Below are 24,726 nucleotides of genomic sequence, written 5' to 3'. Positions count from 1 at the left end.
ATATTTGAAAATTAGTAAACTCTGATTGAAAAGCAAACTTCCCTGATACCTCAGCAGTAAAGAATTTGCTTGTAGTTCAGGAGATGCAGGAGATTTAGGTTTGATCCCGGGGTCAGAAAGATCCCCGGAGAAGGAAATAGCACAGTCAAAAAGTATTTGAGAGGTAACCTTGTCACTGTTCTGGGCTAAAAAGAATTATTATGTCATAAACCATGGTTAATTCTTCATTTCACCTGGAGAATGAAAAGAATAACTAACCTTCAGTGGTGGCAGTGGACTCTGAGATTGGATACAAACAGGGAGATATGTTCAATTGCAAAACATTCACGAAGGCAGATGTGAAAATCTGCCTCTTTTGAGAACAAGTTAGACATGCATATGGAATGGTTTAGGGAACAGTATTAGAGACCCTGGCAGCCCTTTGAGGCATGATTTCATGGCAGACTGTCCAGAGGACTTGGTCATATTTGTTATTTCTCTTTAATTCTTCATTCCTTCACTGTACCTATTCATTTGCTTTCCCTGAGTCAGAATTTTTTTGGATCCAAGACTTACTTCCAGTCCTTCTTTTGAATTTACTGTTTGATTTTTCTTTTGTTCCCAACTTACGTTAACCCTCAGTGGAGCAAGGGAGAGATGCTAGAAACTGCATCCTAGCACTGAGAATGTTCTTCCAGGCTAAGTGCAAACTAATGAAGAGAAATGCTTCCCTCAAGCTGAGAAACTTCCAGCTCACCGAAGTAGATGTTGGTTATGCATTTGCTCACCAGTGAAATGTTATTCACTGCTTATTAAGAAATAAAGTTGAAACTAAATTACTTGGCACATTAAGACTGAATATAAAAGTAAAGACCAACAGTGGCTGATTACATTGGAACATGTTTCAACATAAAAAGATATTGAGGGTCTTCATTACTTTGAGACTTGAACAAGACTGAATGGTGAAGTTTTTCAATGACTTAATGAAAAAAGGATAAACCTAATCTGCTATGGAAAGAGATGTTAGACATGAAGCAGATTTCCAGCTCTCTAAGAGCTATAAAAGTCATTTGAGATGGAATGCAAACTAGACCCCACCCCTTCAATTATGCAGTTTTGCAAGAAGAATGCAATACTACGGTCACCGAAATAACACCAACACTTCTGGCTTTTAGTTAGTTGTTAGGCAAGATGATTTAGAATGTTAACCATTTCTTTTATTACTTGGCAACTTTGTGGTATCCGATTTAAGCCATGAATAATCCCCTTTGAAAACAAAACATCTCCGGAGGGATAATTAGACTATTACTAAGGACAAACTATCCAACATCAAAAGCATAGACCCTAAGAAGTCACACAACAGGCAGTCATCGCCCCAAATTAAAAGCATACTTAGCATTAGAGGTCACTGAAATAAATAAAGGGATGTAAAATAATTACTTACAAGTTTCAGTCAGAGAACTACAGCACAAACTATAAGAAAAAATGACTGACTTCTGCAAAGCAAATATGCTAATTATATTTAGTGTTTGAATTGGTGCTCGGAAGCTTGTCTCCCATTCTCTGATTATGAGTCATTAATCATTCTTGTGAGGCCACTATTATTCCAAGGAATCCTCGATAACAGACTCAAGGATATTGCTGCTAACAGTATTAGAAATGAGGGTGGGGACGTAGTCAATGGAAGGCCCAAATGGTAATAATTACTTTAAGACTACCACCCAAATTATAAGACTATTTTCTGTCAAGGTCTAGATATGTGCAAACCCCATAATCAAGTGACCTATTATTAATCACAACACCAAGCCCACATCCATTTTATTCGTCAACTGATGATGATAAAATAAACAGCTCTACTCATGGCATTTTTAAAGTTGGCTGCTAAGTCATCTATGATGCTTCATTTTTTTAAAAGTTACTAATGAATTATCAGAGTGCAGTAATTTTTAATTGAGTATTTCTAAGTTCATCCTACTCAAGGACCCTTTTATACCATCAGCACTAATTACTTGTGACAATGGAAGATGACCACGAAATAAATACTTTGGATTTCCTAAGGATTTTATTTAAACTACAATCACATACAACCATTTTGGGAATCTGATAGTGCATAAAAACTGATTGAATTTCTTGTTTCTTTGCCTTTTTTCTTCTGCAGGAGATATGAAATTATAGTAAAATCCTCCAAAGTAAGATATTTGAAGAGAAGAGTAAATATAAAAGGTTCTGGTCAAGGAAACTAATTGCAAGATTTCCTAAAAAGCTATTCAGACAAGATTATAGAAACAAAGGACTGAACAATGATTTCCAGGGAGGAGGGAATGGGGCTGGCTATAAAAGTCCAGTAGGAGGGATGTGGTGGTGATAGAATGTTCTGTATCACAATAGTATCAATGCTGTCCTCTGGTTGTGAAATTATACTCGAGTTTTGCATATTGTCATGAGGGGAGACTAGGTAGCTCTGTATTGTGCTTTAGAATTACAAGTGAATCTCCGGTCATCTTAAAATAAAAAGTTTAATTTTAGAAAAGCTATTCAACTGAAAATTGTCCTTATAAATTAATTGTTATCCATAATGTTGTTATGAACCTGAAATTGGGTCAACTATTTGAAAAGTAATAAAATTAAAATGTATTCCTCATTCAGTGGAATGCATTTGCTCTACAAAACCTTGGCATATTAAGGCCTAGAAATTTTGTGATCAAGATTTGTTGCACAGCCCCAGCCAATTTTGCTTTCACCCTCTTTGCTTCAGTTCACTTATATAGAAATGACAATAGTGCCTTTCTTAGAGGTCTTTATTTGAGCATTAGAGGAGATAACATAAATCAAATTCTTAAGATAAAACCTGAAAATAGGAAGCAGCAAATAAATGTTATATGTTGGTGGTGGTTATGCAAAGTTGAAGGGTAGACAATATCCGATGTGTGTATTGACCTTGGTGTATGTGCCAACCCAGATCAACTCAGCCCTGCCAGTTGCTGGTGATGGAACAGGGAAGAGTCAATTTTAACTCTTCCATGATATTAACAGATTATTCTTTGGCCACTTTTGTTATTTTAATCATGTGTAATGGCCTGCCTTAGAGAACCCTGCCCCTTTGCCTGACTATTAAGCTAAAGTACCTTTGTTCAGAGCCCTGTCCACCCTGTCCCTGTAGATGGCAGGGAGGAAGAAAATAACACATCCCTCGGCCTGAGGCTTGCCATTCTAGGAGATATTTGCAAGTTTAATGGTCTTTTACTTTTTACTCCTCACCTCCCCCCATGTCTGATCCATAAAAGAACCTGGCATCCAAATACTGATGAGATGGTTATTTTGAGATGTTAGTTTGCCATCTTCTCAGTCAGCCAGCTTTCCAAATAAAGTATTCTTTGCCTTAACATCTCATGTCTTGAATTCAATGGCCTTTCAAGGGGCAAGCCCAGCAAGCTTGGACTTGGTAACAGTGAGAATGACTCTGGAGATGGCTCATTCCATCCCCCTCAGTCATAAAATTCCTGCCACTCACTGAGAAGCCCCTCACAAGCAACTGTCCTCAGGAGCTGCCTAGAACCACCCATTAACACAAGGCCAAAGTTCAGAGGTGATAATGTTTCTCAGGCTGCCCAGTAAGACATATGGTACTGGAAATTACCAGCAGATAAGTGGTACACCCCTTCTCCTCCTGTCATGGACCGTTCTGAGATGCCTCTCAATGGCCCCATCAGACAAAAGCAGTCAAGTCAACTGTGCCTTTTGTGATGCTCTGGACAGCATGGGGACAGACTTCTCTCTCTCTCTCTCTCTCACTCACACACACAAACACACCATCCTCAACTATATCCAGAAATTTCCTGCCATGCCCCTCTGTCTACTGCCCTGTTTCTCCAGGGCCTTGCTCTTTGGGAGTGATTATGGACCTACTCTTCAGCTAGTGATTGACAAAGAAGTTGTCACCATATACAGTTATCAAATGAAGTTAATTTGATTTCATTCTCTGTTCAAAATAGACACAGCTAAGAGCCATTTATCTGGAAATTTCCATGCTCTTCATTGATTTTATTTTTAAAATCATTGTTTTCTTATTTTTACTTGTTTAAATGTAGTCTCCAATGCAATTTTATGCAGCTTTAACTTTTTACTAAGCAGTTGGTAGCTGAACATTTGTTAAATAGATGATAGTTTATTTTTCCTATTCCCCTCTAATTCAATTATTTTATATCAAATTGCCAACATCCATTGGATCATAGAAAAAGCAAGAGAGTTTCAGAAAAACATCTACTTCTGCTTTATTGATTACGCCAAAGCTTTTGACTGTGTGGATCACAACGAACTGTGGAAAATTCTTCAAGAGATGGGAATACCAGACCACCTGACCTGCCTCCTGAGAAATCTGTAAGCAAATCAAGAAGCAATAGTTAGAACTGGACATAAAACAGACTGATTCCAAATCAGAAAAAGGGTACATCAAGTGTGCATATTGTCACTCTGCTTATTTAAGTTATATGAAGATTACATCATGCGAAATACTGGGCTGGATGAAGCACAAGCTGGAATCAAGATTACTAGGAGAAACATCAATAACCTCAGATATGCAGGTGATACCACCATTATGGCAGAGAGTGAAGAAGAACTGAAGAGCCTCTTGATGAAAGTGAAAAAAGAGGGTGAAAAAGTTGGCTTGAAACTCAACATTCAGAAAACTAAGATCGTGGCAACCAGTGCCATCACTTCATGGCAAATAGATGGGGAAACAAGGGAAACAATGAGAAACTTTATTTTGGAGGGCTCCAAAATCACTGCAGATGGTGATTGCAGCCGTGAAATTATAAGATTCTTGCTCCTAGGAAGGAAAGCTATGATCAATCCAGACAGCATATTAAAAAGCAGAGACATTACTTTGCCAACAAAGGTCCATCTAGTCAAAGCTATGGTTTTTCCAGTAGTCATGTGTGGATGTGAGAGTTGGACTATAAAGAAAGCTGAGTGCAGAAGAATTGATGCTTTTGAACTGTGGTGTTGGAGGAGACTCTTGAGAGTCCCTTGGACTGCAAGGAGATCAAACCAGTCCATACTAAAGGAAATCAATCCTGAATATTCATTGGAAGGGCTGATGCTGAAGCTGAAACTCTAATACTTAATAGCCACCTGATGCAAAGAAATGACTCACTAGAAAAGACCCTGATGCTGGGAAAGATTGAAGACAGGAGAAGGGGAGGACAGAGGATGGAATTGTTGGATGGCATCACTGACTCAATGGACATGAGACTGAGTAAGCTCCAGAAGTTGGTGATGGACAGGGAAGCCTGGCTTGCTGCAATCAATGGGGTCACAAAGAGTCGCACACAACTGAGTGACTGAACTGAACTGATATCGATTTGGCATACTGGACAAAGAAAATTACAAATAAAAGTTTTGGTTTTATGGTTTGTAAGTGACACAAATGACAGATAAGTAGGAAAATTCCTTTACTGAGTAAGTGATTGAAAAGAACATCCTTTGTAATACTAATTATCCATCCTCCACTGTATTTAATGAAGATGTGGCCTGTGTTCATTTTCTTTTCCCACGAAAATGCATTCAGTAAAGCTCAAATCTAGGCAAAGGAAGTGCCCAGATCACAAATTTTGCTCACAAAATTTACCAATAAGGCAATTTGGAGCTTGGATCAAAATGATGTTGCAAAATTATGATTAGATATTCAGATAAGCTCAAAAATTGTACTTAGTTTATGTGTCTAAAATATGTGTGTGTTGACCATTTTTTTTTTAACCAGAGGTAACTACAAGTTAGAACACTCTTTCTGTGGGAGTTAAAGTCCCTGTGCCAAGCTGGGACGCCAGGAATCCTTTGCCCGGGGCTCAGGCAGCAGATCCCCAACACTCCCTCTGTAAGCTCTGCAGTAGCAGAGCAAGTATTGGGGTTTGAAAATTGGAAGCTTACCCCCCAAACTTGCTAACTCTCTGAAGCTGCATAATTGCATAATAGAAGTTATCTCTATCCATGAGTCTTCTATAGGCCTAGCTCTCTTTTTCTTTTTTACAAAAGAATAAAGCTATTCTACCAGAGGTTTTCAATTCAAATCTAGAAACAGCCACATATCCCATGGTAGGTTTAAAAAAAATAGTAAATGCGTAGCACCTGTTCATTTGAATTTTCTATTAATTTGTAGCCCATTATTTTCAGAATGGTTTAAAGCTTCTCATGATTCACTTCAACACAGCAGGATAACCTATGTATTTAAAATCAAGAAAAAATGGGCAAAAGAAAAATAGGATAAAAGAGTTTAGTGGGACAAGGAATTTCATTAGTGTATATTATCTGAGGTTATGAAATCTTTTATGATTGCTAGAGTTGGGCCACTGTCTATAAGCTTGCTATCAGCCAGCAGAAAAAAGAAATTTGATCAATTGTGTGATTCACAATGTCCACAACACACAAAACAAGCAAACAACAACAAACAACAACAACAACAAAAAAAAAAACCTACACACTTAGGGCGTGCAACCAATCCTGGTGCTAAAACTTAAGAGAAATTTTTGTTCAATATGTGGAGTGAAAACTTTGTGTTAATATAGTCCACATTCTTATTTTGCTGCAGTGAATTTTGTAAGATTGTCTCTGTTATATTCAATACCATGCATTCTAAGATGTGTTATTCCAAGATTGGCTTGGCCAAGGCAGAGAGCTGTGAGTTTCTTGACGATGGGATTGATGTTTTCCAGGATGTTCTCCACAAATATTATTTATTTCAGCTGAGCTTTCAAAGGTATTCATATTGCAATTAGCATAAAAAACAGCTGTTTTTCATTGTTAGTTGAGGCAAACTGAGAAACAAATCAAGTAGAAATCCCAATGGAGTAGAAGACTGCCATTGAGCCACTTTATGGTGAGTTAAGGAATAACTTCCCTGGTGGCTCAGAGGGTAAAGCGTCTGCCTACAATGCGAGAGACCCAGATTCAATCCCTGGGTCAGGAAGATCCCCTGGAGGAGGAAATGGCAACCCACTCCAGTAGTCTTGGCTGGAAAATCTCATGGACGGGGGAGCCTGGTAGGATACAGTCCATGGGGTCACAAAGAGTTGGACACGACTGAGCAACTACACTTCATTTCACTTCAAGGGATAACTGGGCAGGATAAGATTACCCTTAGAAAGTCATGTCTGAATCATTTTAACAGTAACAACAAGAGGGCACACTGGACTCCATGAAGTATTACTACAGTATTTTTAAACAGGAAATATGTAAAAATCATATATTCCTAAAAGTGCAACTTAAAATCTCTATGTATAGACAGTGGGGGATTATCTTTGGCATTTTATCCTGAATCTTAATGAAAATATTTATGAAATGTGCTACTTGTCTCCAGCAATATTCAACAGAATGCATAACACATTTTAAACTTGTAGGTTAATTTTTAGGAAACTTGTAAAGGAAACTTATAATAGTAAAATTGATCTCAAAGATTGCTGAGATTTCTTTCTTTATTTGTACTGTAAACTATGAACATACAATGATAGACGCAGATGTAGATGGTTTGGGACATAGAATGGAAGAGGTGCCAATCCTAGTAGAAGTCACAAGATATGTAAACATTCCTGATATTATTTTGTTTATCAATTTAACCTCTTTCTTGATAAACAAAGGTTGGATCCAAGTATCTGTGGTATGTTAAAGACAGCCAAAAATTATTCGCTTTTCCTCCCACTGAGAGGTAGAATCTAACAATCTTTCCTTTGACTCTCAGCCAACCTTTGCTATTTAGCTGATGAAAAAAATGCAATGGATGTGAATCTTACAGCTTCTGCCTTGGTATTTTGTAGCACTTGCTTTTAAAGTTCTGAGCTGCCTGTAGGTCTAACTATCCTGAGACTGACCTGCTGTGAGGTAGTCCAAGCCAGCCACATGGAGAGAGAAAGCAATGCTAACCAATCTGCAGTGTTCCAGCCACCTTGGTACAGGAGCCACATGTGTAAATGAGCTTCTTTTGTACTCTCCAGATCAGGTCTCTCTGGCTCCAGTTGATGCTATGTGGAAAAACAGAACCATTCAGTTGAACCCTGTCTGGATTTCTAGCTCACAAAAATCACATGATGTAATAAAATAGTTCCCTGTCTGGCTTACTTTGTATGATAGTATACTAGTATACTTACTAAGTATGATAATTTCTAGGTACCTCCATGTTACTGCAAATGGTATTATTTTATTCTTTCTATGGCTGAATAATATACCACTGTATATATGTACCATATCTTCTTTATCCATTCCTTTGTCAATAGACATCTAGGTTGCCTCCATGTCTTGGCTATTGTAAATAGTGCTGCAATAAACAATGTATCTTTTCAGATTATGGTTTTGTCCAGATATATGCCCAAGAATGGCATTGCAGGATCATATGGTAGCTCTAGATTTAGTTGTTTTTGTTTTTTTTGAAAGTCTCACAAAGCTAATTTATTTTTTTTTTCTGGATTTAATTTTATTTTTAAACTTTACATAATTGTATTAGTTTTGCCAAATATCAAACCTCGGTATTATTCTCCATAGTGGCTGTACCTATTTAAATTTCTACCAATAGTGTAGGAGGGTTCCTTTTTCTTCACATCCTCTCCAGCATTTATTATTTGCAGACTTTGATGATGGCCATTCTGACTGGTGTAAGGTCTTAGCTCATTATACTTTTGATTTGCATTTTGCTAGCTGGGAAAGATTGAGGGCAGGAGGAGAAGGGGATGACAGAGGATGAGATGGATGGATGGCATCACCGACTCGATGGACATGAGTTTGGGTAAACTCCAGGTGTTGGTGATGGACAGAGAGGCCTGGCGTGCTGTGGTCCATGCTGTCGCAAAGAGTTGGACATGACTGAGTGACCGAACTGAACTGAACTGAAAAATTAGTGATCCTGAGCATCTTTTCAACCTTTTGGCTATCTGATGTCTTCTTTGGAGTAAACTGTATATTTAGATCTTCCACCTATTCTTTAGTTGTGTGTGTGTTTTTTTAATTGAGCTATATGAGCTGTTTGTATATTTTGGAGCTTAATCCCTTGTCAGTTGCTTCATTTGTAAATATTTTCTCACATTCTGTAGGTTGTCTTTTTGTTTTGTTTATGGTTTCCTTTGCTATGCAAAGACTTTTAAGTGTATCATATGATATTGCTTATATGTGAAATCTAAAAAAATGATACAAATAAACTGATTTATAAAACAGAAATAGACTCACTGACATAGAAAACCAACTTATGGTTGCCAAAGAAGAAAAGTAGGGAGAGGGATAAACTATAAGTCTGGCATTAACACATGTGATGCTGAAGCTGAAGCTCCAATACTTTAGCCAATTGATGTGAAGAACCAACTCACTGGAGAAGATCTTGATGCTGGAAAAGAGTGAGGGCAGGAGGAGAAGGGAGTGACAGTGGATGAGATGGTTGTATGGCATCACCAACTTGATGGACATGAGTTTGAGCAAGCTCAGGAGTTGGTAATGGACAGGAAAGCCTGGCATGCAGCAGTTCATGGGGTATCAAAGAATCAGACATGACTTAGTGACTGAACAACAACAACACTACTATATATAAAATAGATAACCAACAAGGACCTACTATACAGCATAGGGAAATATACTCAATATTGTATAATAACCTATAAGGAAAAATAATATAGAAATGAATATATATATATATATATATAAAAAACACTAAATCACTGTGCTATGCACCTGAAACTGATATGATATTGTAAATCAACTATACTTCAATTATAAAATAGAAATTATTTAAAACATTTTTAATTAAAAAATCAAAAATAAAATGACATATTTTAAACTACCAAGTTTGACATATTTTAAGCTACTGTCTTTCTAACAAGGAAAGATAATTGGAACATCTGAACTACTTTACAATGTGACAGCTTTCCTATTCCATGGATCAGTTTATTATTCACTTGCACAATAAAAACTTCTTCAACACTATGAATATGTTAGGAAGCTTGCTGGAGACAGGGATGCAAAGTTGGGCCTGACATCATTCTCATCCTCAGGTATCCTCTCCGGTGGGGGAGACAGACAGCGAAGTTAATAGTCATGGTTTAAAGATATAAACAGGGCCACAACTCTAAGGGTACATTTGCATTGCAGCCTCTGCAAGTGATGCCCACTGTGTTTGAATGCACATAACTATTCAAAAGGCCATAGTGTAAATTGTTCCCTAATGTTGGATAGCATGGAAGCTCTGGGGATAAGCACTAGGCTAGATGTATGCATAGAATGCTGGAGTAGCACAGAAGAGAGAAGGAGAACGATGGACTCACCAGGAGCTTTTTTATTTTTGCTTTTAAGACATAGAGAATTAATGAGCCCCGTGAAATATTACTGATATTGCTAATGTAGTTTAGGAATGGCAATATTTATCCTAATGTGTATAACACAGCTGGGCTTAAACCCTAAATGTTTGTGTGTGTGTTTAGTTGCTCAGTTGTGTCTAGCTCTGTGACCCCATGGATTGTAGCCTGCTAGGCTCCTCTGCCCATGGAATTTTTCAGGCAAGAATACTGGAGTGGTTTGCCATTTCCTACTCCAGGGGATCTTCCCAACCCAGGGACTGAACCCAAGTCTCTTGCATCTCCTGCATGGGCAGACAGGTTCTTTCCCACTAGCACTACCTGAGAAAGTTGGGAATATCCCCTGGAGAAGGGAATGGCAACCCACTCTGGGATACTTGGGACTTCCCTGGGTGCTCAGATGGTAGAGAATCTGCCTGAAATGTGAGAGACCCGGGTTCAATCTCTGGGAGTAAAGATCCCCTGGAGAAGGGAATGGCAACCCACTCTAGTATTAAAAACACTTAATTTAGGTTATTACTATACATACATTTTCATATCCACCTTAACACACATATAAACTTCTATCAAGTATTAAAATAACAGAACTTAAAAATTTGTTTGAAAAAACATATTGAAAAAATAAAATACTTTCATAGCTGTTGTACTGTGATTTCTTTTTTTTTTCTAATTTTATTTTATTTTTAAACTTTACATAATTGTATTAGTTTTGCCAAATATCAAAATGAATCCGCCACAGGTATACATGTGTTCCCCATCCCGAACCCTCCTCCTCCTCCCTCCCATACCATCCCCTGGGCAGTCCCAGTGCACCAGCCCCAAGCATCCAGCATCGTGCTTCGAACCTGGACTGGCAACTCGTTTCCCACACGATATTTTACATGTTTCATTGCCATTCTCCCAAATCTTCCCACCCTCTCCCTCTCCCACAGAGTCCATAAGACTGTTCTATACATCAGTGTCTCTTTTGCTGTCTCGTACACAGGGTTATTGTTACCATCTTTCTAAATTCCATATATATGCGTTAGTATACTGTATTTATGTTTTTCCTTCTGGCTTACTTCACTCTGTATAATAGGCTCCAGTTTCATCCACCTCATTAGAACTGATTCAAATGTATTCTTTTTAATGGCTGAGTAATACTCCATTGTGTATATGTACCACAGCTTTCTTATCCATTCATCTGCTGATGGACATCTAGGTTGCTTCCATGTCTTGGCTATTATAAACAGTGCTGCGATGAACATTGGGGTACACGTGTCTCTTTCCCTTCTGGTTTCCTCAGTGTGTATGCCCAGCAGTGGGGTTGCTGGATCATAAGGCAGTTCTATTTCCAGTTTTTTAAGGAATCTCCACACTGTTCTCCATAGTGGCTGTACTAGTTTGCATTCCCACCAACAGTGTAAGAGGGTTCCCTTTTCTCCACACCCTCTCCAGCATTTATTATTTGTAGACTTTTGGATCGCAGCCATTCTGACTGGTGTGAAATGGTACCTGTACTGTGATTTCAACTAATCATTCTTAGTGGAAATATACTGAAAATAGGCAAAATATTACATCACACTAAATTGTGGAGAAAACACACAAAAACTTAAAGAGGTCAATATCAGTTTGAATTTTGACAGATGAAAACAACAATTCAACAGACTCAACAAGAGAGCTAAATTATTATCTGTCTGGTCAGAGCCTAGTTATTTCCAATCAGTTCATACAACATAGTCTTGTTTATCTCTTTTCTTTTTCAATGAACATCATGGGGGAGGGAGGGGATAGGCAAAAGATAACCTGCATACCTATTCAGTACATAAGGGCTACATGAATTGGAAAATCCACTCTTACATGACAAATCACAGATTCAACTATCTAATTTATGATGCTTTGATAGAGCAAGTCTTATGTTAGGGTTTTTACCAGTTGAGCCATAAAAGGGAAACAGGACTGGATTCTTCAATCCAGTGGTCAGTTTTTCATTGTAAATGAACAAGTACATAGCTCTAGGAACTAAGTATACAAGTTTATTCAAATATCTTAATATAACTTGAAAACAAAAATATCTGAAGTAGATTGTACAGTGAGAGACTTTATCTTTCTGGGCTCTAAAATCACTGCAGATGGTGACTGAAGCCATGAAATTACGACGCTTGCTCCTTGGAAGAAAAGCTTTGACCAAACTTAGTTCAGTTCAGTTCACTCACTCAGTCACGTCCAATTCTTTGTGACCCCATGGACAACAGCATGCCAGATCTCCCTGTCCATCACCAATTCCCAGAGTTTACTCAAACTCATGTCCTTTGAGTCCGTGATGCCATCCAACCATCTCATTCTCTGTCATCCCCTTCTCCTCCTGCCCTCAATCTTTCCCAGCATCAGGGTCTTTTCCAATGAGTCAGTTCTTCACATCAGGTGGTGAAAGTATTGGAATTTCAGCTTCAGCATCAAGTCCTTCTAATGAATATTCAGGACTTATTTCCTTTAGAATGGACTGGTTTGATCTCCTTGCAGTCCAAGGGACTCTCAAGAGTCTCCTCCAATGCCACAGTTCAAAAACATCAATTCTTCAGTGCTCAGCTTTCTTTATAGTCCAACTCTCATATCCATACATAACTACTGGAAAAACCATAGCTTTGAGGAGATGGATCTTTGTTGACAAATTGATGTCTCTGCTTTTTAATATTCTGTCTAGGTTGGTCATAACTTTCCTTCCAAGGAGTAAGCATCTTTTAATTTCATGGCTACAGTCACCAGCTCCAGTGATTTTGGAGCCCCCAAAATAAAGTCTCTCACTGTTTCCATCGTTTCCCCATCTATTTGCCATGAAGTGATGGGACTAGATGCCATGATCTTAGTTTTCTGAATGTTAAGTTTTAAGCCAACTTTGTCACTCTCCTCTTTCACTTTCCTCAAGAGGCTCTTCAGTTCCTCTTCACTTTCTGCTGTAAGGGTGTTGTCATCTGCATATCTGAGGTTATTGATATTTCTTCTGGTAATCTTGATTCCAGCTTGTGCGTCATCCAGCCCAGCATATCTTGTGACATACTCTGCATATGAGTTAAATAAGCAGGGTGACAATATACAGCCTTGACATACTCCTTTCCCGATTTGTAACCAGCCTGTTGTTCCATGTCCAGTTCTAACTGTTGCTTCTTGACCTGCATACAGATTTCTCAGGACGCAGAGCAGGTGGTCTGGTATTCCCAAACTTGAAGAATTTTCCAAAGTTTGTTGTGACTCTATAAAGAATGAAGATGTGGAACCAAAGCAAAAACAACACTCAGGTGTGGATATGACTGATGATAGAAGCAAGGTCTAATGCTGTAAAGAGCAATATTGGACAGGAATCTGGAATGGTAGGTCCATGAATCAAGGCAAATTCAAAGTGGTCAAACAAGAGATGGCAAGAGTGAAGATCAACATTTTGGGGATCAGCAAATTAAAATGGACTGGAATGGGTGAATTTAACTCATATGACCATTATATCTACGACTGTGGGCAAGAATCCCTTAGAAGAAATGGAGTAGCCATTGTAGTCAACAAAAGAGTCCAATGCAGTACTTGGATGCAACCTCAAAAACAACAGGTTGATCTCCATTCATTTCCAAGGCAAACTATTCAGTATCACAATAATCCAAGTCTATGCCCTGATCAGTAATGCTGAAAAAGCTGAAGTTGAAAGATTCTATGAAGGTCTACAAGATTTCTAGAACTAACACCCCCAAAAATGTCGTTTTCATTATAGGGGACTGGAATGTAAAAGTAAGAAGTCAAGAAACACCTGGAGTAACAGGCAAATTTGGCCTTGGAATACGAAATGAAGCAGGGCAAAGGCTAATAGAGCTTTGCCAAGAGAACGCACTGGTCATAGCAAACACCCTCTTCCAACAACACAGGAGAAGACTCTACACATGGACATCACCAGATGGTCAATACCAAAATCAGATTGATTATATTCTTTGCAGCCAAAGGTGGAGAAGCTCTATACAGTCAGCAAAAACAAGACCAGGAGCTGACTGTGGCTCAGATCATGAACTTCTTATTGCCAAATTCAGACTTAAATTGAAGAAAGTAGGGAAAACCACTAGACCATTCAGGTATGACCTAAATCAAATCCCTTATAACTATTCAGTGGAAGTGAGAAATAGATTTAAGGGACTAGATCTGATAGAGTGCCTGATGAACTATGGACAGAGGTTCATGACATTGTACAGGAGACAGGGATCAAGACCATCACTAAGAAAAAGAAACACAAAAAGGCAAAATTGTCTAAGGAGGCCTTACAAATAGCTGTGAAAAGAAGAGAAGTGAAAAGCAAAGGAGGAAAGGAAAGATATACCCATTTGAATTCAGAGTTCCAAAGAATAGCAAGGAGAGATAAGAAAGCCTTCCTCAGTGATCAATGCAAAGAAATAGAGGAAAACAATAGAATGGGAAAGACTAGAGATCTCTTCAAGAAAACTAGAGATACCAAGGGAACATTTCATTCAAAGATGGGCACAATAAGGGAAAGAAATCATATAGTCCTAACAGAATAAGAAAATATTAAGAAGAGGTGGCAAGAAAACTTTGAACTATACGGAAAAGAATTTTATGACCCAGATAATCATGATGGTGTGATCATTCACCTAGAGCCAGACATCCTGGAATGTGAAGTCAAGTGGGCCTTAGGAATCATCGCTACAATCAAAGGTAGTGGAGGTGATGGAATTCCAGTTGAACTATTTTAAATCCTAAAAGATGATGTTGTGAAAGTGCTGCACTCAATATGACAGCAAATTTGGAAAACTCAGCAGTGGCCACAGGACTGGAAAAGGTCAGTTTTCATTCCAATCCCAAAGAAAGGCAATGCCAAAGAATGCTCAGACTACTGCACAATTGCACTCATATCGCACGCTAATAAAGTAATGCTCAAAATTCTCCAAGCCAGGCTTCAACAGTACATGAATCGTGAGCTTCCAGATGTTCAGGCTGAATTTAGAAAAGGCAGAAGAACAGAGATCAAATTGCCAACATCCATAGGATCATTGAGAAAGCAAGAGAGTTCCAAAAAAACATCTACTTCTGCTTTATCTACTACGCCAAAGCCTTTGTCTGTGTGGATGACAACGAACTGATCATCCTAGACAGCATATTAAAAAGCAGAGAAATTACTTTGCCAACAAAGTTCTGTCTAGTCAAAGCTATGGTTTTTCCAGTAGTCATGTATGGATGTGAGAGTTGGAGTATAAAAAAGCTGAGTGCTGAAGAATTGATGCTTTTGAATTGTGATATTGGAGAAGACCCTTGAGAGTCCCTCTGGCTGCAAGAAGATCAAACCAGTCCAACCTAAAGGAAATCAGTCCTGAATATTCTTTGGAAGGATTGATACTGAAGCTGAAACTCCAATACTTTCGCCACCTGATGTGAAGAACTGACTGACTGGAAAAGACCTTGATGCTGGAAAAGATTGAAGGCGGTGGGAGAAGGGGATGACAGAGAATGAGATTGTTGGATGGCATCACCAACTCAATGGACATGAGTCAAGGCAAACTCCAGATGCTGGTGAAGGACAGGGAAATGTCATGTTCTGCAGTCCATGGGGTCACAAAGAGTCAGACATGACTGAGCGACTGGACTGACTGACTGTAATAGTTTTCCTTGTGATTATATTCATTTCAGTATTACTTTAATTTTAAATGGTTAAACAAAGTATATTTGCAAATATGAAAGAAGTTTCTTGGTCACATGCTAAGGAAGACAAGAAATTCCTATCTTTCCTATTTTTTGTTTTTTGAGAAGAACGGTTTATTCAGTTTTTGTTTCAAGGCAAGTGTTTATTTTGGTTAGCATAATTTTTTTTTGGTACAGTCAGTGCTATTAATTTATACTATCTCTATACAATTTGGGGGATTTTATTTGTTATTTGTTTTTTTTTTTAATTTTTATACAAGTTTGAAAGATTATTTTCCATTTATAGTTATTACAAAATTTTGGCCGTATTCCCTCTGTTATACAATACTTGAGCCTGTCTTAAATGTTATCCTTTTACCTCTCATTCCCTCCTCCCCATATTTCTCCTCCCCCTCTACTGATAGCCACTAATTTATACTTTGTATCTGTGAGTCTGCTTCTTTTTTGTTATACATCCTAGCTTGTTGCATATTTTACGTTCCATATATGTCATATTATACATTTGTCTTTCTATGTCTGACTCATTTCACTTAGCATAATACTTTCCAAGTTCATCCATGTTATTGCAAGTGGCAAAATTTCATTCCTTTTAATAGCTGAGTAGTATTCCATTGTGTATGTATGTGTACATATATATATGTAAAAGTGAAAGCAAACTCACTCAGTCGTGTCTGACTCTTTGTGATCCCATGGACTACAGCCTACCACACTCCTCCGTCCATGGGATTTTCCAGACAAGAGCACTGAAGCGGGTTGCCATTTCCTTCTCACACACACACATATATATAAATACATTTTCACATCTTCTTTATCCATTCACCTGCTGTTGGACTGTTAGTTTGCTTCTATATCTTAACAATTGTAAATAATTCTGCTATGACATTGGGGTTCAGGTTTTTTTTTTTTTTAATACAGAAAAGAATTTTAATTGATTCATCATAAAGGCATCGAGCAAAATAATGTTAATGAAGTTTTAAAATAAAATATTTCAGATAATTTTTAAACACAGCAGTACAGAAACTAGCATTAAAATGTTTGGAAAATTTACACACATTTTAACACTTTCACAGTCTTTTGAGAAACCAAACTTTAAAATTTTAGAACTATTAACTTAAAGGCAAATAAAAGAATGTAGAGGAACAGATTCTACAGAGTTATGACCTGGACACTACTTCCCTAGAGTCTTACTGCCAGAGTGAAGCTACATGACTTTATAATAATAAAAAAAGCTGAATAATTCTGTTTTTCAAAGTATCCATGAATTATATTAGAAAAATGTATCCATATTTAGGTATATTTACATAAAGTCATCATGTTCTGTGGCCCATCAGCCTAGACATATTTATTAACCTTGGTTCTGTTAAATTTTAAATCTGTTAGGTTTAAAATTTACTACTTTTAAAACTACTACTTAATAGTTACATCTACTAACTTCTTAAAACAAGTCAACATACAGAAGAGTACTAATACCAGAGATTCAAACAAAGAAACAAAAGACCAGCTCATCATTGATGCAGGTCAGAAACATTTCGGAGCCACCATGTGTAAGTCCTGTGGCATGATCTACGCTGCTTCCAACCCCGAGGACGAACTGCAGCATGTTCAGCATCACCACCGATTTGTGGAGGGAATCAAATATACAGGCTGGAAAAAAGAACGTGTTGTAGCAGAGTTTTGGGATGGGAAAATTGTGTTGGTCCTGCCACGTGACCCGAGTTATGCTATCAGAAAGGTTGAAGATGTCCAGGAACTTGTTGATAATGAATTGGGCTTCCAGCAAGTTGTTCCCAAATATCCAAACAAAACCAAAACCTTGCTCTTTATCTCTGATGAAAAGAAAGTAGTTGGGTGTTTAATTGCAGAGCCCATCAAACAGGCCTTCCGTGTCCTGTCTGAACCAACTGGCCCAGAAACCCCAAGCTCTAAAGAATGTCAGAGGGCTTGGCAATGTTCAGATGTACCAGAACCTGCAGTGTGTGGGATAAGTAGAATCTGGGTCTTCAGACTGAAAAGAAGAAAGCGCATTGCACGACGACTGAAAAGAAGAAAGCGCATTGCACGACGACTGGTAGACACGCTCAGGAATTGCTTCATGTTTGGCTGTTTTCTCAGCACTAATGAAATAGCATTTTCTGACCCAACACCAGATGGCAAGTTATTTGCAACCAAGTACTGCAACACACCTAATTTCCTTGTATACAATTTTAATCATTGAAACCAATTTCAACTATAGAACAGTTACTGTGTGAATGAGTTCTGACAGCCTATTATCATAAAATACAAACTATTTAACAAATAGCAAGTATCTAGGGATACAAAGAAAGGAAAAATCTTTAATGTATACTGACTAGCACTCTGAATCCTTAATTATGAAACTTTGTAGCTATAGCTGGAAAATTATTTCTCTTCTGTGTAAGAACATTGGTTTTTCACAGAAATTTGACCAGTTATTTATAAAGTAAACTTTGAGGCCGGAATTACTTCATGCCTGATCAGAAAGTTTAAAGATAGGCAAATTTCCATCCCCATTTTTTAAAAGTAACTCCTGATTTCATACACAAAATTCTCATTTTATAGGTACTTGGCTGTAGCAACTCAGTTTGAGTATAGTTAAAGTATTCTGAATTCCCAATTTGTACCGGGGACAGATGTCCTTTTGTATAGAACAGAATTTATAGCTAAATACTTTTCATTTTAAAAATCATTATTCAGAAATCACACTTCAGAAATAATTAAACTTTGTAATTGCACTATTGTCATTAATTTTTGGTGTTTGTGCTACTTTTCTTTAGTGAACTTATTACTGGTGATTGGTGTCTAACAAAATGGATACCCATTTGGATTAGATGATTCATATGGGGTTCAGGTATTAATATTTTTTGATTTTAGTCTTTTTTTTTTTTTAGAAATATACTGAGGATCTGGAATGCTGGGTCATATTGTAGTTCTAGGTTTGTTTTTTTTTTTTGAGAACCTTCATAGTGTTTCCACAGTGGCTTGCACCAACTTACATTCTTACCAGCAGTGTACAAATGTTCCCTTTTCTTCATTTCTTTGCCAACATTTGTTATTTATGATCTTTTTGATGACAGCCATTCTGACAGCTTAGTTGATATCTCATGGTGGTTTTGATTTCCATTTCCCTGATGATTAGCAATGTTGAGCATCTTTTCATATGCCTGTTGGCCATCTGAGTTTCCTCTTTGGAAAAACAGTTCTTCTGGCCATTTTTTGCTCAGTAATGGGACTATCAACAAAATGAAAAGACAATCTACTGAATGGAAGAAAATATTTGCAAATAATATGACTGAAAGTTATTAATATTCGACATATGTAAAGAGCTCATACAACTCAACATCAAAAAAACAAACTGACTAAAAGGCAGAAAAAAATGTTTTTCATATTTTGAGTAAAGCAATCTTCCCTTAAGTCTTTTTCCTTAAAGTGAGTTGTTAATGCTCATACTATATGGAGGAGCAGTAGTTATGCCAGCTGTCTATCTTATTCTACTGCTTAATTATTAGGGTCAACAATGGTTCATATTAAAATGTATTCTGTGTGTATAATATTGCCATTATATTTATATTTTTCTCCAATTACCTCTCCTTTCATCTCAAAACACTAGCTATCCTATTCCAGTTTGTGGTCCTACACAGAGACCAGCAATTCCAGAGCCCAGAGATTGGTACAGGGTATGGGTTTAACAGCACTGCTTAAATAAAATGAACGAATGCATGTTGTAGTTTCACTGACACATTGGAAAACTTGGCATCAGAAAATAAATGAGTGAAGATTAAATCCTGTTGTTAGGGTATAAGATTATGCCTCTTGTTGCTCAGTCACCCGGTCACGTCCAACTCTGTGCAGCCCCACGGAATACAGCACACCAGGCCGCTCTGTCCCTCACCATCTCCCAAAGTTTGCCCAGGTTCATGTCCATTGAATCGGTGATGCCATCCAGCCATCTCATCCTCTGTCATCCTCTTCTCCTCATGCCCTCAAACTTTCCCAGATGCCTCTTAGACACAGGTATTTTGATTTTGGATGAACACAAGAACAAAAAATAATGCTTTGAATGTCATATATCACAACCATAATCATAATCTGAACTAAGTTCCAGACTAGGAAGAAAAAATCCTGGGTTATAGGTGAGGCTCCAAGGCCACAGGGCTTTGGGCAAATCACTTTTATCTTGCAAGGCCTCATGGTTTCCAAATCTACTCTTTTTTAAAGTGTGGGGGAGGGGAAGTAGATGCACTCTAAGGCCCCCCGAATCTTAAGCATTCCATTGTGTCTGAATAATCTACAAGAAGACGAAGCCTTCAGTATTTCACAATTCTTCATGCAAACCACCAGCTGAGAAGCATAAATGTGGTTCTTTTGATCCTTGTTTTGTCATTTCTACTCTATTACAGAACAGTCATGAGATGAAGAAATTTCATCAATATATACTAACAGAAAAAAGCCATGTAATTTTTTAAAATGTAATTTTTAGCATCTATCTTTCCTAAGAATTTTTAAAACAGCTCTATTCAGATGTAATTCACACAGCTTATAATCCATCCATTTAAAATACATAATTCAATGGTTTTCAATATATTCACTGAGTTGTGCAAGTTCATCATGACCATCATCCCAATTTCAGAACATTTTATCACTTGTCACCCTAAAATCTTGTACTATTAGCAGTCAGTTTTCCAATTCCACCTCCTTGCACTTCTAACGGTAGACTCATACAATATGTCGTCCTTTGTGACTGGCTTTTTTCACTAAGCATGTTTTCAAGTTTCATGTGGCTTCAGTATGTTTTATTGGAAAATAATATTCTACTGTGTGGATAAACTATATTCATCCATTTATCCACTGAATGAATTTATCATTTGGCTATTATTAATAATGCTTCTATGAATATGTGTGTTCAAGTTTTTGTTGGACATGTTATCCTTTCTTTTAAGGATATAACTAGCAGCAAAATGCTGTCATATGTTGACTCTGTTTAACCTTTGAGAAAGTGCTAGACTATTTTCTAAAGCAACTGCACTGTTTTACATTTTTACCAACAATGTATGAGAGTTCCAATTTCTCAGCAGTCTTGCCATCACTTTTCATTAACTGACTTTATTTCAGCCATCATAGTGGATGTAAAGGGTTATTTCACTCTGGTTTTGATTTGCCTAGAGGCTAATGTGTTCAACACCTATTTATATATTTATAGGCCATTTATATCTTCTTTGGGAAAATGTTTATTTAAATACTTTGCCCATTTTCAATTGGGTTATTTATATTTTTATTATGTTGTAATATTTCTTTATATATATTCTGAATTAAAATTCCTTATCAGATATATTATGAATGTGCCGGCCATATAGAATAGTCAGAAACTATACCCTCCTTGATTTTTTGGAAATTTTATGAAGAATTGATATTGTTTCTTTAACTATTTGGTAGAATCTAACAGTAAAGTCATCCAGGCTGGCTTTTCTTTGTTTTGTTTTGTTTTTTTCGATTGAAGTATATAGTTGATTTGCAATATTGTACTATAATAATTTCAAGAGTATAGCATAGTGATTCAGTGTTTTTGAGATTATATTGTATTATAGGTTATTACAAGATGTTGGGTATAATTCCCGTACTGTACAGTAAAGCCTTGTTGCTTATCTATTTTATGTATAGTTATTTGTACCTGTTAATCACATACCCCTAATTTGCCCCTCCCCTTTCCCTTCCCCTTTGGTAACTGTAAGTTTGTTTTCTACATCTGTGAGTGAGCCTATTTCTGTTTTGTGTATACACTCATTTGTACTATTTTTAAGGTTCAACATGTAAGTAGTACTTGTCTTTTTACGTCTAACGTATTCGTTAAGCATAATATTCTCTAGGTCCATCCACATTGCTGCAAATGGCAGAATTTCATTCTTCTTTAAGACTAATTTTCCATTATATTGATATATGTCTGTATTATATCTATATATATATCTCACATTTTCTTTGGAGAAGGACATGGCAATCCACTCCAGTACTATTGCCTGGAAAATTCCATGGACAGAGGAGCCTGGTAGGCTACAGTCCATGGGATCACATTTCTTAAACCAATCATCTGTCGATGGGCACTTGGGTTACTCCCATATCTTTGCTATTATGAATAGTGCTGCTGTGAACATGGGGTCCCTGCATCTTCTCAATTTTAGTGTTTTGAGATTTTCTGGATATACATGCAGGAGTAAAACTGTTGAATCACAGGGTAGCTCTGTTTTTAGTTTGTTAAGGAACCTCCATATTTTTTTCCCATAATGTCTGCACCAATTTACAAACCTAGACAGCATATTAAAGACCAGAGACATCACTTTTATGACAAAGGTCTGTACAAGTCAAAGCTATGGTTTTTCCAGTAGTCATGTATAGCTGTGAGAATTGGACCATAAGAAAGAAAACCGAAGAATTGATGCTTTTGAGTTGTGGTCCTGGAGAAAGCTCTTGAGAGTCCCTTAGACTGCAAGGAGATAAAACCAGTCAATCCCAAAGGAAATTAACCCTGAGTATTCATTAAAAGGACTGATGCTGAAGCTGAAATTCTAACACTTTGGCCACCTGATGCTAAGAGCCAACTCATTGGAAAAGACCCTGATGCTGTGAAAAATTGGGGGCAGGAAGAGAAGGGGATGGCAGAAGATGAAATGGTTGGATAGTATCACTGATATGGACAAAATTTAGCAACTAAACATCAACAAAAATACTGTTTTCCATAATGTCTGTACCATTTTACATACTTTGTGGGAATTTTTTACAATTATTAATCCAATCTCTTTATTTGTTATATTTATTCACATTTTCTATTTTTTGGATCAGTTTTGAGAGTTTGTGTCTTTCTAGAAATTTGTTCAGTTCATCTAAGTTATCTAACTTATTAGCATATGGTTCCTTAGAGTATTCCCTTATAATTCATTTTATTTCTGAAAGGTCAGTAGTGATATTCTTTCATTCTTTATTTTAGTAATTTGTGTCTTCTCCTTTTTTCTTGGTAAATTTACCTAAATTTGTAAATTTTGCTGATCTTCCCTGTCCTCCACATTCCCAGAGTTTTCTCAAGTTCATGTCCATTGAGTCGGTGATGCTATCTAATCATCTCATCCTCTCTGCCTTCTTCTCCTTTTGCCTTTGATCTTTCCTAGCATCAGGGTTTTTTGCATGAGTTGGCTCTTCACATCAGGTGGCCAAATATTTGGAGATTCAGCTTCAACATCAGTCCCTAACAACAATTTATGCTCTAATATTTATTATTTCCCTCCTTCCTTATTTCACTTTGCTGTTCTTCTCCAATGTCTTAAAGTGGAAACTTGATAATTGATATGAGATCTTTTTTTTAAATAAAAGTATTAAGAATTATAAATTTCCCTATAAGTATCATTTTAGCTGCATCCCATGCTTGCTATGTTATGCTTCCATTTTCATTCATCTCATAGTATTTTCTAATTTCCTTTGTGATTTCTTTTATCCATTGGTTATTCAAGAATCTGTTGTTTAACTTCAACATGACTGTAAATTTTCCAAATTTTCTTCTATTATTAGTTTCTCATATTATTCCATTTTGGTTAGATCATACTTTATATGATTGAAATTCTTTTAAAAATACTGAGTCTTGTTTTATGGTCCAACTTTTACATTTATATATGACTACTGGAAAAACATAGCTTTGACTATATGAATCTTTATTAGCAAAGCAATGTCTCTGCTTTTTAATACACTGTCTAGGTTTGTCATGGCTTTCCTTCCAAGGATCAAGTGTTTCTTAATTTCATGTTTCTATTTTTTTCATCTTCCTGTAGATTTGAGTTATGATCTGGCATTACTTTATCACTACAACACAGCTTTGCTCTCACCCACTTCTTTTGTGAATATATTGTATTTCTGAATGTTGCAATCATAGCAAAATAATTATATACATATTGATTTATACAACTGCTTTTTAAATAAATTAAGAGGAGAACACCCAATTATAGTCTTTTATAATTATCTATATAATTACCTTTACAAACACTCTATGTTTCTTCATGTGGATTTGAATTATTATTCAAGATTACTTGTCTTCAGCCTGAGGAACTTTCTTTAGTATGCCTTGTAAGACAATTTAGCTAATAAAAAATTATCTCAGCGTTGTGTATATGGAAAAATTTTAACTCTGCCTTCATTTGTTTTTATAAAAATATAATTGCTTTGCAATGTTGAGTTAATTTCTGGTCAACAACACTGTAAATACACCATATGTGTTACATACATCCACTCCTTCTTGAGCCTCCTTCCCTCCCACTGGAATCCAGAAAGATGGGACTGATGAACGTATTTGCAGGGCAGAAATGGAGGTGCAGACATAGAGAATGGACTTGTGCACACAGGGGAGTGAAATGAGAGAATAGCATAGATATATATACACTACCTTGTATAAAATAGCTAGCTAGAGGGAACAGGTGTAAGGCACAGGGAGCTCAGCTCGGCTCTCTGCCTTCAGTTCTGAAGGATACTTTTGATAGACATAAGAACTCCATTTTACGGTATTTTATTCCACCATTTTGAATATTCTTTGCCTTCCAGCCTCCTTTGTTTTGGATAGGACAGTTATTGGTTTTCATTTCAATTCAGTTCAGTCGCTCAGTCATGTCTGACTCTTTGTGACCCCATGGACTGACTACAGCACACAAGGCCTCCCTGTCTATCACCAACTGCTGGACTCTACCCAAACCCATGTCGCTAAGCCGCCTAGGAGATAATA

The 24,726-nt window shown here is 37.0% G+C and overlaps 1 pseudogene; it reads left to right on the top strand.

Moving 5' to 3' along the window:
• LOC102284705 (N-acetyltransferase ESCO2 pseudogene) overlaps positions 1-18,789 on the top strand; it is a 174,919-nt pseudogene extending 156,130 nt beyond the window's left edge.
• The last annotated feature ends 5,937 nt before the right edge of the window (positions 18,790-24,726 follow it).

This window comes from Bos mutus, chromosome 5 (genome assembly GCF_027580195.1).
Source record: "Bos mutus isolate GX-2022 chromosome 5, NWIPB_WYAK_1.1, whole genome shotgun sequence".
Lineage (NCBI taxonomy): Eukaryota > Metazoa > Chordata > Mammalia > Artiodactyla > Bovidae > Bos > Bos mutus.
Note: the sequence above shows the minus strand (reverse complement) of the source record. Positions and strands in the feature narration are given on the sequence as shown.